The sequence below is a fragment of the Mastomys coucha genome, unplaced genomic scaffold (assembly GCF_008632895.1).
Source record: "Mastomys coucha isolate ucsf_1 unplaced genomic scaffold, UCSF_Mcou_1 pScaffold20, whole genome shotgun sequence".
NCBI lineage: Eukaryota > Metazoa > Chordata > Mammalia > Rodentia > Muridae > Mastomys > Mastomys coucha.
Genome location: NW_022196903.1, coordinates 64,579,519 through 64,590,908, shown reverse-complemented (window position 1 = coordinate 64,590,908; position 11,390 = coordinate 64,579,519).

Here is an 11,390-nt window from a genome sequence, read left to right as displayed (position 1 = left end):
GAGATACTAGATCCAACTGATAGTTTTAGGGAAGGAAGGAAGGAAGGAAGGAAGGAAGGAAGGAAGGAAGGAAGGAAGGGAGGAAGGAAGGAAGGAAGGAAGGAAGGATGAGGTAGTCCTGTGCTTCCAACATTTTCACCCAAATGCAGGAAAGAACCAATTCATGTGAATTGTCTTCTGATCCCCACGTACATACTTTGAGTTCATGAGCATGCACACCCACACCCGCACACAGGAAAAATATGGACTTCTGATATTAGATGAGATGCTCAGAGTAAGGTATGAATCCGGCGTCCATCAACAGATGAAAGAACAACTAAGCTGGGCTATATTCCAGTGAACTAAAAGGAAGTTAATGGACCCAAGAGACTGCTGAGTGGTTAATTAAGATTGCTTGCTGAGCCTGGAGCCAGCACTGAGGAGGCAGAGGCAAGTGGATCTCTATGAGTTTGATGCTAACCTGGTCTACCTGGTCTACATAGAGTTCCAGGAGAGTCAGGGGCTATATCAAGAGATCCTGTCACCGCACCCCACCCCTCCAAAGAACTGTTCTGATTTTCTGAAAGACCACAGTTCAGTTCCCAGCATCTATGTCAGGTCACAGCCACCTGTAACTCCAGCACCCAGCACCAGGGAATCTGACACACTCTTCTAGATTCTTAGGGCAGGCACACAAACACACACACACACACACACACACACACACACACACACACACACACACACATGCACGCATATGGATTGGAAAGGAAGAAATTGTCTCCACTCCCAGAGCATTTTGTTTTGTTTTGTTTTTGTTTTTTTTCGTTTTTTGAGACAGGGTTTCTCTGTGTAGCGATAGCTGTCCTGGAATTCACTCTGTAGACCAGGCTGGCCTCAAACTCAGAAATCTGCCTGCCTCTGCCTCCCAAGTGCTGGGATCAAAGGCGTGCGCCACCACTGCCTGGTTTTTTGTTTTTGTTTTTGTTTTTGTTTTTGTTTTGGGGTTTTTTTTTTTGTTGTTGTTGTTGTTTTTGTTTTTGTTTTTTTAGAAATCACAAGGAATCTGCTAAGGAAGAAAATAATGTCTGAACTACTGAATTTTACAAGTTCTTGGGAATATGAATCCATATGAGAAACAAACAACTGAATGCTTTTAATGGTTTACAATTGCAATTTGAATTTAAAAGCAATGCCTGGCATAGTGGCACTCACATTTAACCCCAGCATTTAGGAGGGAGAGGCAGGTAGATCTCTGGCTCAAGGCCAGCTAGAGCCACATAGCTAGATTCTATCTCAAAAAATAAATTTAAAAAAGTACAAAGCAGGGGGTTAGAGAGATGGCTCGGTGGTTAAGAGCACTGACTGCTCTTCCAGAGGTCCTGAGTTCAATTCTCAGCAACCACATGGTGGCTCACAATCATCTCTAACGGGATCTGATGCCCTCTTTTGGTGTGTCTGAAGACAGGTACAGTGTGTACTCATATACATTAAATAAATAAATCTTTAAACACACTCGCGCACACACACATACACACAAACAAACTGCTCATGGTAGCAAGTGGCCTCACATGCCATGACCTAAATCCATGGGGAAGCACAGCAACCCAATTCTAGCAGTCAGGCTGAAGTTCAGTCCTTTCATATCTCTACCAGGCCAGACAGCAGGGCCAATCCAGGTTCTTGCCAAGAGCAGTCAGCATGTGACAGGCCTTAGATATGCTAGCACGTGACCTTATACAAGTGTGGAGGAAGTTACCTTGTGCGCAATTCCGCCCTGGAGGACCTTGGTTCTCATGGTCTGCTTTGCATCCGAATAGCTAGGAGCAATCTGTAAGGAATCCCAGGTCCAGATGCCTCCCCTAGGGTTCCTGAGCCAGCAGCCCTTCCCACCACCAGAGCTGTTCCTGCAGGACATTTCTCCTGCCTCCACCTGTAGAGCTGCAGGTACTACCGCATCCTCCACAGGCTTTTTTTGTACAAGCCCATCTTTCCAGTAGAGCTTGTGATTACTCGTCAGCATCTGCTACAGGCTAACCTCAAACTCCTTAAACTCAACTAGGGATGACCTGGAAAGTTGTGCCTTCATCTATGCTAAGATACAGGCCTGCTTTTATGCACTCTAGAACCATGCTGGGCAAGCATTCCAGCCACTGAAGAGGCAAGTCTTGTAGGCATAGACCATTGTGCAGAGCATTGGTCCAACTGGAAGAGTCTCAGCCTTGCCAGTGCTCTACGTCCCCACATAGACTTGCCTACGCATTGGGAAAAGCATCCCTTCTCTGGTGGAAATTAATCTGTTGACCCTTCTGTTGGGTCTACCATTCCACCCTCCAAGGTGAGAACTGTTCGTCTTATCCTTTCTTCACCTTTATGCACACAGTAGTAGGCGATAAATTAACTAGAATAGGCCAGGTGTAGTGGCAAATTCTTTTAATACCAACACTCAAGGAGCTGAGGCAAACGAATCTCTATGAGTAGTGAGTTCCAGGCTAGTCAGGGCTGCATAGTAAGACCCTGTCTCAAAAAGAAAGAGGAAGAGGAGCACATTTACAATAATTCTGATAATATTAAAGCTAATCCTTCTAGCTCAGCAATTATGAGCACTCCTGCTCTTCCAATGGATTCAAATTTAGGTCTTAGCACTTATATCAGCTGGCTCATAACTGCCTGTGACTCCAGTTCTAGGATACCCAATGCCGCCTTCTTCTTCTTCTTCTTCTTCTTCTTCTTCTTCTTCTTCTTCTTCTTCTTCTTCTTCTTCTTTTGGTTTTTTTTTTTTTAAGATTTATTTATTTATTATATGTAAGTACACTGTAGCTGTTTTCAGACACACCAGAAGAGGGCGTCATCTCATTATGGATGGTTGTGAACCACCACGTGGTTGCTGGGAATTGAACTCAGGACCTTTGGAAGAGCAGTCAGTGCTCTTAACCACTGAGCCATCTCTCCAGCCGCCCCCCCCTTTTTTTTGTTTTTTGTTTTGTTTTTTTGTTTTGTTTTTTTCGAGACAGGGTTTCTCTGTATAGAACTGGATGTCCTGGAACTCACTCTGTAGACCAGGCTGGCCTCGAACTCAGAAATCTCCTGCCTCTGCCTCCCAAGTGCTGGGATTAAAGGCATGTGCCACCACTGCCTGGCATAATGTGTGGGTTTTTTTAGAGATTTATTTATTTATTTATTTTATGTGTACAAGTACACTGTAGCTGTACAGATGGCCATGAACCATCATGTGGCTTCTGGGAATTGAACTCAGGACAGCCCCACTGGCTCCAGCCCTGCTCGTTCCAGCCCCACTTGCTCCATTTGCTCCAGCGTAATTCACTGTAGCTGTCTTCAGACACACCAGAAGAGAGTGTCAAATCTCATTAAGGGTGGTTGTGAGCCACCATGTGGTTGCTGGGATCCGAACTCAGGACCTTCGGAAGAGCAGTCAGTGCTCTTACCTGCTGAGCCATCTCGCCAGCCCCCATAATGTGTATTTTTTACTACATTTTTCTTTCTTGATTTTGGAGGGTGGTGTGCACATGCCACAGTGCACAAGTTGGAATCAGAAGTCTGTTTCCTCCTGATGTCCACAATGTAGGTCCCGGCTGAGATCGAACTCAGTCTTTGACAGCAAGCACCTTTAACTGCTATGCTGTCTCACCAGCCCCATACAAATTTCTTAGATGAAATTTTCCTTATGGAGAAACGGAGGCTGATGAGGCAGCCTGCCTAAACAGACAAGCTCTAGAGAGCAAAGGTTGCCCTTCAGTTTGGGAGATAATGATAAAGGAGGAAACAATAATAATAGTTTTAATAGCCTTCCACTTTTACTCTAGTATGATTGACAGTACAAACAATGCATAGTCTAGGTATATAATATGCTCTTGTCATTATCTTCTGACATGATGAGGTCATCTATCTGTTCTCTGAGCAGATCTGAAGTAGCCAAAGCATTAATGCTGACGGTTGGTTGTTATCAGCTGTAAATTATAGTTTCAGTACGTATTCCTGTTACAACTAAACCTGTGCGTGCTGTATGTGTAGTGAATCTGCAGATGTGGTGAATGTGCGCAGGCGTACATGCATGTCGAAGCAAGAGGAGGATGTCCCGTGGTCTCCTTTCTCCACTCCTACCTTATTCCCTAGAGACAGTCTTGCACTGAATCCGGACCTAGGCTGGCAGCCAGCAACCTCCCATCTTTACTCCCAAAAAGGCTGGCGTTACACACTCAGGTCTTCATGCATCTTCCAAACCCAACAGCTAATCTTAATGTCATCTTGCCAACATCCGGCCTTTCCCCCTATTCTCAAAGGGGCCTTCCTTGGAGAATGTTCAGGGTAGAGTGCTTGTTTACTATGCTTTAAGTCCTAGATTCAAGCCCTTGTGCCAAATACCTATATTAATTAAGTAATTACTTAAAGTTGGGAAGCCTCCTTTTTGTAAGAGTATTTTAGGTACAAAATCACTCATCTTGGTCAGGCATCATGGTGCATGCCAGTAATCCCAACACTCAGGAGGCTGAAACAAGAGAATTGCATTTCTTTCTTTCCTTCCTTCCTTCCTTTCTTTCTTGCTTTTTCTTTTTTAAAAGATTTATTTATTACTATATATAAGTACACTGTAGCTGTCTTCAGACACACCAGAAGAGGGCAGCAGATCTCATTACAGATGATTGTGAGCCACCAGGTGGTTGCTGGGATTTGAACTCAGGACCTCTGGAAGAGCAGTCAGTGCTCTTAACCTCTGAACCATCTCTCCAGTCCCTCTTTTCTTTTTCTTTCCTTCTTTTTCTTTTTTCTTTGTGTGTGTGTGTGTGTGTGTGTGCAGATTTTCAAGACAGAGTTTGTGTAGCCCTGGCTGGCCTGGATTGGCTTTGTAGACCAGGCTAGCCTCAAACTCAGAGATCCACCTGACTCTTCCTTCTGAGCACTGGCATTAAAGGTGTGTGCCACCACATCTGGCAAGAATTGCATCTCAGAAAGCAGGTGTAAAAGATTGGGAGTGTAGCCTGCTTGCAGAGTGTCTGCATTCCATGCTTTGATTCTTCGATCCTAAGGAAGTTAAAAACAGCGCCCCGGAAGGTTCTCCTTCACCTTTCCAGAAATGGCTACACACTGCTGCTCTGTGACCTAGGAGAGCAGCCTGTGAATGGCACTGTGGATTACACTTTGTTCCAGCTTGGCGTATGAGGAAAGCAATACTTAAACAATTTGTCATCCCAGAGACATTTTTAGATGTCCAGAAAATTGTTTACATAACAGAGGCTGAGTGTGTTTTCATTCTATAATCTCAGAACCACAGCAAATAAACAAGGCAGTGGAAATGAGTGTTTTGGGGCTGAGGGAAGGGCTCCTGAGTTAGGAGTACTGGTTGCTCTTCCAGGGATCCTGATTCAATGGCACCCACAGGTAACTCATAATCACCTCTACTTACAGGGATCCAGTGCTGTCTTCTTCAGGCCTTGGTAGCCATCAGACACACCGAAGGTACACAGACGTATTTGCAGACAAAGATCTATACACATAAAATAAATAAATAAAACAAACACTTCATGGGATGGTACCAGGATGTGAATGAGTAGAAGCCCTTACTCTTCCCACTAAACTCTTGTGAAATGATGGCAGGAGATAACAGATGCCTGAGTGCTTAGGTCCACAGCCTGCAAAGCATAGTGCAGGGTCTGTGGTAAGGGAATCATGTGCAGGGTCTGTGGTAAAGGGGACCATGTTCAGGGTCCATGGTAAGGGAACCATGTGCAGGGTCTGTGGTAAGGGAACCATGTGCAGGGTCTGTGGTAAGGGAACTGTGTGCAGGGTCTGTGGTAAGGGAACTGTGTTCAGGGTCTGTGGTAAAGGGGACCGTGTGCAGGGTCCATGGTAAGGGAACTGTGTGCAGGGTCTGTGGTAAAGGGACTGTGTGCTTTTTCAGTTGTCTGACCACTTCCAGAGACACCTTAATATTAGCAATCATAAAAGTGAATTTAAGTCCTTTAAAAATATATATCCAAATTGGATTTAGTGTTTGAGTACAGGAAACTTTACCAAGATTATGGAAACAGAAAAGAATTCGAGATTAACATGTAGTGTGTGTTTCAGTACAGGTGGCAGGACAATTAGAAATCTGGTTAAGCTACAGAAAATCTGCACAGATCTGGGAGGGATTTAGATCTTGCTGTGCTTTGGTGCAACCCATCATCAGATGTAAGGTGCACTGGGGCTCTGAGCATCCAGACTCCCCAGGTGCGGGGGAGATGATGTAAAGGAGAAGAATAAAGAGGATATTCTTCTCTGATCCACCTTTTGTGTGGAGCAAACAATTAGGCAGTCCTGGTGCCTGTGAGAGGAACTGGCGGAGTCTCTGAATGCCACCTCATGCCTGTGTTTCTGTGTTTTCCTTTTAAGAGTAATTCAGAGCCTTCTCGTGGGATTCAAAAGCGGGAAGGGGGGAGGGAGTCAAAGGAAAGACTGCTCTCTGCTGAAACATCCACTTCATGGGCATTACCTCTAAGATACAATGTAAGTATCGATTTTTATGTGTGTCCTAGTAGTTTATCCTAACTATGAATATCCTAAATAGTTACTAGGTGTGAATTTATTTTTGAGGGCATCACGAGAGTCTCATACAATTTTCTTACAAATGTCGTGGAAGACTATTTTGATTTCTTGTAACTTCCACAGCCCGTGCTTGTAGGCCATAGGTAGGCTAGGGCTTTGCCACTGGTTTTCATTTGCTGACCCTGGTCCAGATAAACGTAGACTGTCTTCATACAGCAATTCTGCTGAGATTTCATGCGGCTAAGGAAGAGATTTCCAAAGGCTGTGTAAGGATCTCTTTCTGGCTTGGGGAGCCCCTGTGCCTCCCGCTGGGTTCTGAGGGTCAGCAGTCCTCTTTTCGTGTTACTTTAATTGGTTTGACAAGATTCTCCTTCTATCCAGTGTGCCCTAGTCTCCAACAAGGACAAACCCTAACAGAACCCAGAGACGCTGAGAATACTAAGTGGCTGGGAATAAAATGTAGTGATTGATTGACTCCTAGCAGGAAAAGAAGGAAGGGGAGGAAGAGGCAGAGAGGGAGGGGAGAAGAGAAGAAGTTGGGAGTAGAGAGAGGTAGAGGCAGCCAGATGGCCTATGGCATTTGTTACCAAGCCTGCGCACTTGGGTTCCCTCTCTGGGGTCCACATGGTAGATGCATGGTACCTCTGTATGCGTGTGCGCACGCACACACTCGCACGCACACACTTGCACATAAACTCTCACGAGATAAATAAGTACCCCCGCCCTCTTTGTTGGGGTTTTCGTATGGCTCCAATCAGAAACTGCTTTGGAGTACTTGAGCGAGTTTTCATCACAGTCTCGTAAATACATCAGGAATGTCAGAGTTTCCCTGAAGAGTTCTGCAAGATTTTTAAAATGCAACCCAACTCTGAATGATACTCCCCTTCCCTAGTACCTCAGAGCAGAAATCTGTCCCATCTTGTTCACTCTGGATACTAGTAGAACAAAAGGAGTTAGCCTTGGCTGGGGTGTCCCCTCCAAAGAGACAAATGCATATATCCTGGGAGTGATTAAAATGTCTACCCGACTTTGTACCCAGTCCCAGACAAGGGCAGACAAAAAAAGCAAAAGGCAGGGCCAGGTTAGGGACATACGTACTTCAGTTCAAGTGCATGAAGCCCTTGGTTTAATCCCAAGCACCACATAAACTAGCAATGACATCATGAGCTTGTGACTTGAGCATTCAAGAAGGAAGTATAGGGAAGAGGATAACATTCAAGGTCATCCTTGGCAGCTTAACGAGCTGGAGGCTAGTCTCGGTTGCGTAAAATCCTATCTCAAAAGGACTAAAGATAGGGCTCCCCAAATAAGGAGATGCAGGTTTACCAGGAATTGCTTCTAGAATAAATGCAAATCCCTGTGCCCTGGGGTAGAGCTTCCCGCCTTATCTACGTGCTAGAACACTCTTGCCTCAGGTCCACTTTGAAAAAAATGATGGGGGCAGGAAAAAAGGTCAGGGAGGGTCCTGCACACTTTAGGAACAGCTGACGTATAGTCCCAAGGATGAGCTTTACAGAGGCCTGCCCAAAACCTGAGTCTTTCTCAGCATGAAATGTTCTGGCAACAGGTAGTCAGTTTTATTTGGTTGGTAATTGTGTCGTTTTAGAAATAGCAAGCCAGTAAGGACTAGGAATCTAGCTCTTGGTAGAATACTTGCCTGCTATACTAAACTGCTAGGTTTGATGCCCTTTGCCTTACAGGCCTAAAACCCCAGCTATTTGGGAGATTGAGGCCAAAAGATTTTAAATTCAGGTCAGCCTAGGCAATTTTGTGAGATCTTGCTTCAAAATTAAGAGTATAGCTGGGCAGTGGTGGAACACACCTTTAATCTCCCAGCACTCAGGAGACAGAGGCGGGTGGATGTCAAGGCCAGCCTAGTCACAGAGCAAGTTCCAGGACAAATTGGGCTACATAGAGAAACCCTGTCTCCAAAAAAAAAAAAAAAAAAAAAAAAAAAAGAATAGAACAAAACAACAGTAGAGTTAGACATAATAGTTCTTGCCTGTAATTCCAATACTGAGTAGGTACAGGCAGAAAGGCCAGGAGTTCAAGACTAGCCTGGACTACAGAATGAGTTCTGGACCAGCTGAGGATATATATTATATAATATGTAATATGCAATATATGATATATAATAAATTAATGGTGGGCTGTGGCTGCAACTCAGTTCATATTGTTTGCCTAGCATACTCGAAGCTTTGGGTTCCATCTTCTCACCCCGCCCCTACCTCCACCCTTATGGAATAAACCTTGGTGGTGCATGCCTGTCATCCTTTCATCTAGGAGGTGGAAGCAGGAAGGCCAGGAGTTAATTCAAGGTCATCCTTAGCTACATAACCAGTTGGAGGCATCCTGGGCTGCATGAGACACTGCTTACATGAATGAATGCAGGCATGAATGAGCTATGCATGGATGAATGTATGCATGCATGCCTGCAAACACAACAGGAGCTGGGGATATAGCTCCTGTAGAGTGCTTGCCTAACATGTGAAAAATAAAGCAAAGGCAAGCCAAATTGTGCAGGGCTTTTTTCCTTGTAAAAGCCTGGCAGGCAATTACAGGTGGAAGTAAGTTCATTGTTCCGACAGAAACCAATTATCAACAATTGGCAGGAAAGGGCAGAAGCCCACTGGGAAAGAAAGATGTTCTTTCTCCCTTGGTGACTAAAAAAAAAGTGAATTTAGAAGTCTAGGAACTGTTTTAAAGAGCAGTGAAGAGGCAGTGCTGCAAGAGGATAAATACACATTATGTTCTTCATGGTGTGCAGAAGATGAAACTGAAGCCTAGAGTTTAGGAAAGCTTTGCACTCACTGAGTGACAACTGCATTACCGTCCAGAAGCAGAGAAAGAGGCTGGTGGCGCGGGAATATTATAGGTTTGGATTTTTCAGGGAAAAATGTAATTTGGGGTCTGGCTAAAGTTGCTTAGAAGATTATATTTATCAAAGAATTTCCAGGCCAGGTGTGGTGATGCATGCCTTTAATCCCAGCAGCTGGGAGGCAGAAGCAGGTGGATCTCTATAGGCCTGATGATGTGGCTCAGTATTTAAGAGGCTGAATCTGGAAGACTGATATAAATTGGAGGCTAGTCTGGGCTACAAAACAAGTTCCAGCCAGGCAGTGTGGGGCACATTTCTAATCCCAGCACTCTGGAGGCAGAGGCAAGAGAATTTCTGTGAGTTTGAGGCCAGCCTGGTCTGCAGGGTGAGTTCCAGAACAACCAAAGCTAAGAAGAGGAAGAAAGGAAAAGAAGAAGGGGAAGGTCAAGGGAGAAAGGGAGGGAGGTCCAATCTAGCCTGGGCTACAAAATGAGATGGCTTTCTGTTGTTGTTGTTGTTTTTTTTTTTCTTGGATCTGAGGTATGCATCACCACCATCCTGCTCCAAGATAGCCAGCTACATAGAGAGAACCTACATAGTGAGTTGTATAAAAATAAAGAGAAGGCTGGAGAGATAGATAGCTCAGTAGTTAAGAGCACTGACTGCTCTTCCAGAGGTCCTGAGTTCAATTCCCAGCAACTATGTGGTGGCTCACAACCATCTGTAATGGGATCCAATGCCCTCTTCTCCTGTGTCTGAAGACAATGACAGTGTATTCATATATATAAAATAAATAAATAAATCTGAGAAAGAAGGAGTATGTTTGGTGTCAGGTGTGAAGGAAGAGGGTGCCTCTGCGGGCCCATGTGAGGCATTCCCACCCACCAAGTGACCACACGACCAAACTAGTAGAGTTTATTCAGGGCATAGGGAGGGGAAGTTGAGAGCAGCGCGCCTTAGTAGAGACAGAGCAAGCCCGAGAGAGGGAGAGAGGAGTAGAGACTGGTCGTGCGCACTTGGAGAGAGAGGGAGGAAGGGAATGGGGAGAGAGGGGGGAGGGGAAAGGACTGAGGGAGAGCAAGAAGGCAAGAAAGCAAGAGAGCAGAGGGGGCTAGCAGCCCCTTTTATAGTGAGTCAGGCACACCTGTAGGGCGGAGCTTAGGCAAAATGCTAACACATAGAGAGACCTTGCCTCCAAAAAAGGGGGTGGTGTGGGGGTAGAGTTACCACTTAGTGCAGTTTCTGTAGTTCACACAGCCTGGAGCCTGACAAAAATACTTAATGTGACAAACTAGCAATCTGCATCTGTAATTAAGGAAATAATGCTTGTCGAAGCAACCTGCTGGCTATCATCAGTCCATCCTATTGGTCTGGCCTCTTGGACCCCAGAGATACAGAGATCTCCTTAAAGCCCCAACACTTCCTCTACTGTTCTCCTTGTATTTCCTATTTCATTTGCCAACTCCAGGAACCTGCTTTCACACCCAGTATCCGATTTATTATCAATCTTATCAGTTCTTTCTCCAAAAAAGAGATTGGGTACCTACCACTAGCAGCACCTGAGCCAAACCATCACCACCTGCTGATGCCGGTATCCTAGTGTCCACTGGCTACTGTGTATCTACGCACAGATCCCCAAGGCTTGATTGGCAGTTGGGGTAGGGGTAAAGTCAGGTGATTTTGTTGGTGGTGGTGGTGGTTGTTTTTTGTCTTTGTTTTGTTTTTGAAACGAGGTCTTACTTTGTAGCTCAGGCTGGCCTGGTACTCACCATGTAGGCCCAGGAAGACTGTTTAGTCCTCCTGGCTCTGTGGTTGAAAATGACCTTGAGTTTCTATTCACCTTACTACCTCCCACGTACTGGGATTACAGACAAGGACCCCTACACTATGTTTTATGTGGTGCTGAGGACAGAAGCTGGGTTTTATGCATTCTTAGTGAGCACCCTGCCAACTGAGTTATATTCCCAGCCCTTGAAGGTGTATTTTTTTAATAATTTTTTTTAAAGATTTATTTATTTATTATATGTAAGTACACTGTAGCTGTCTTCAG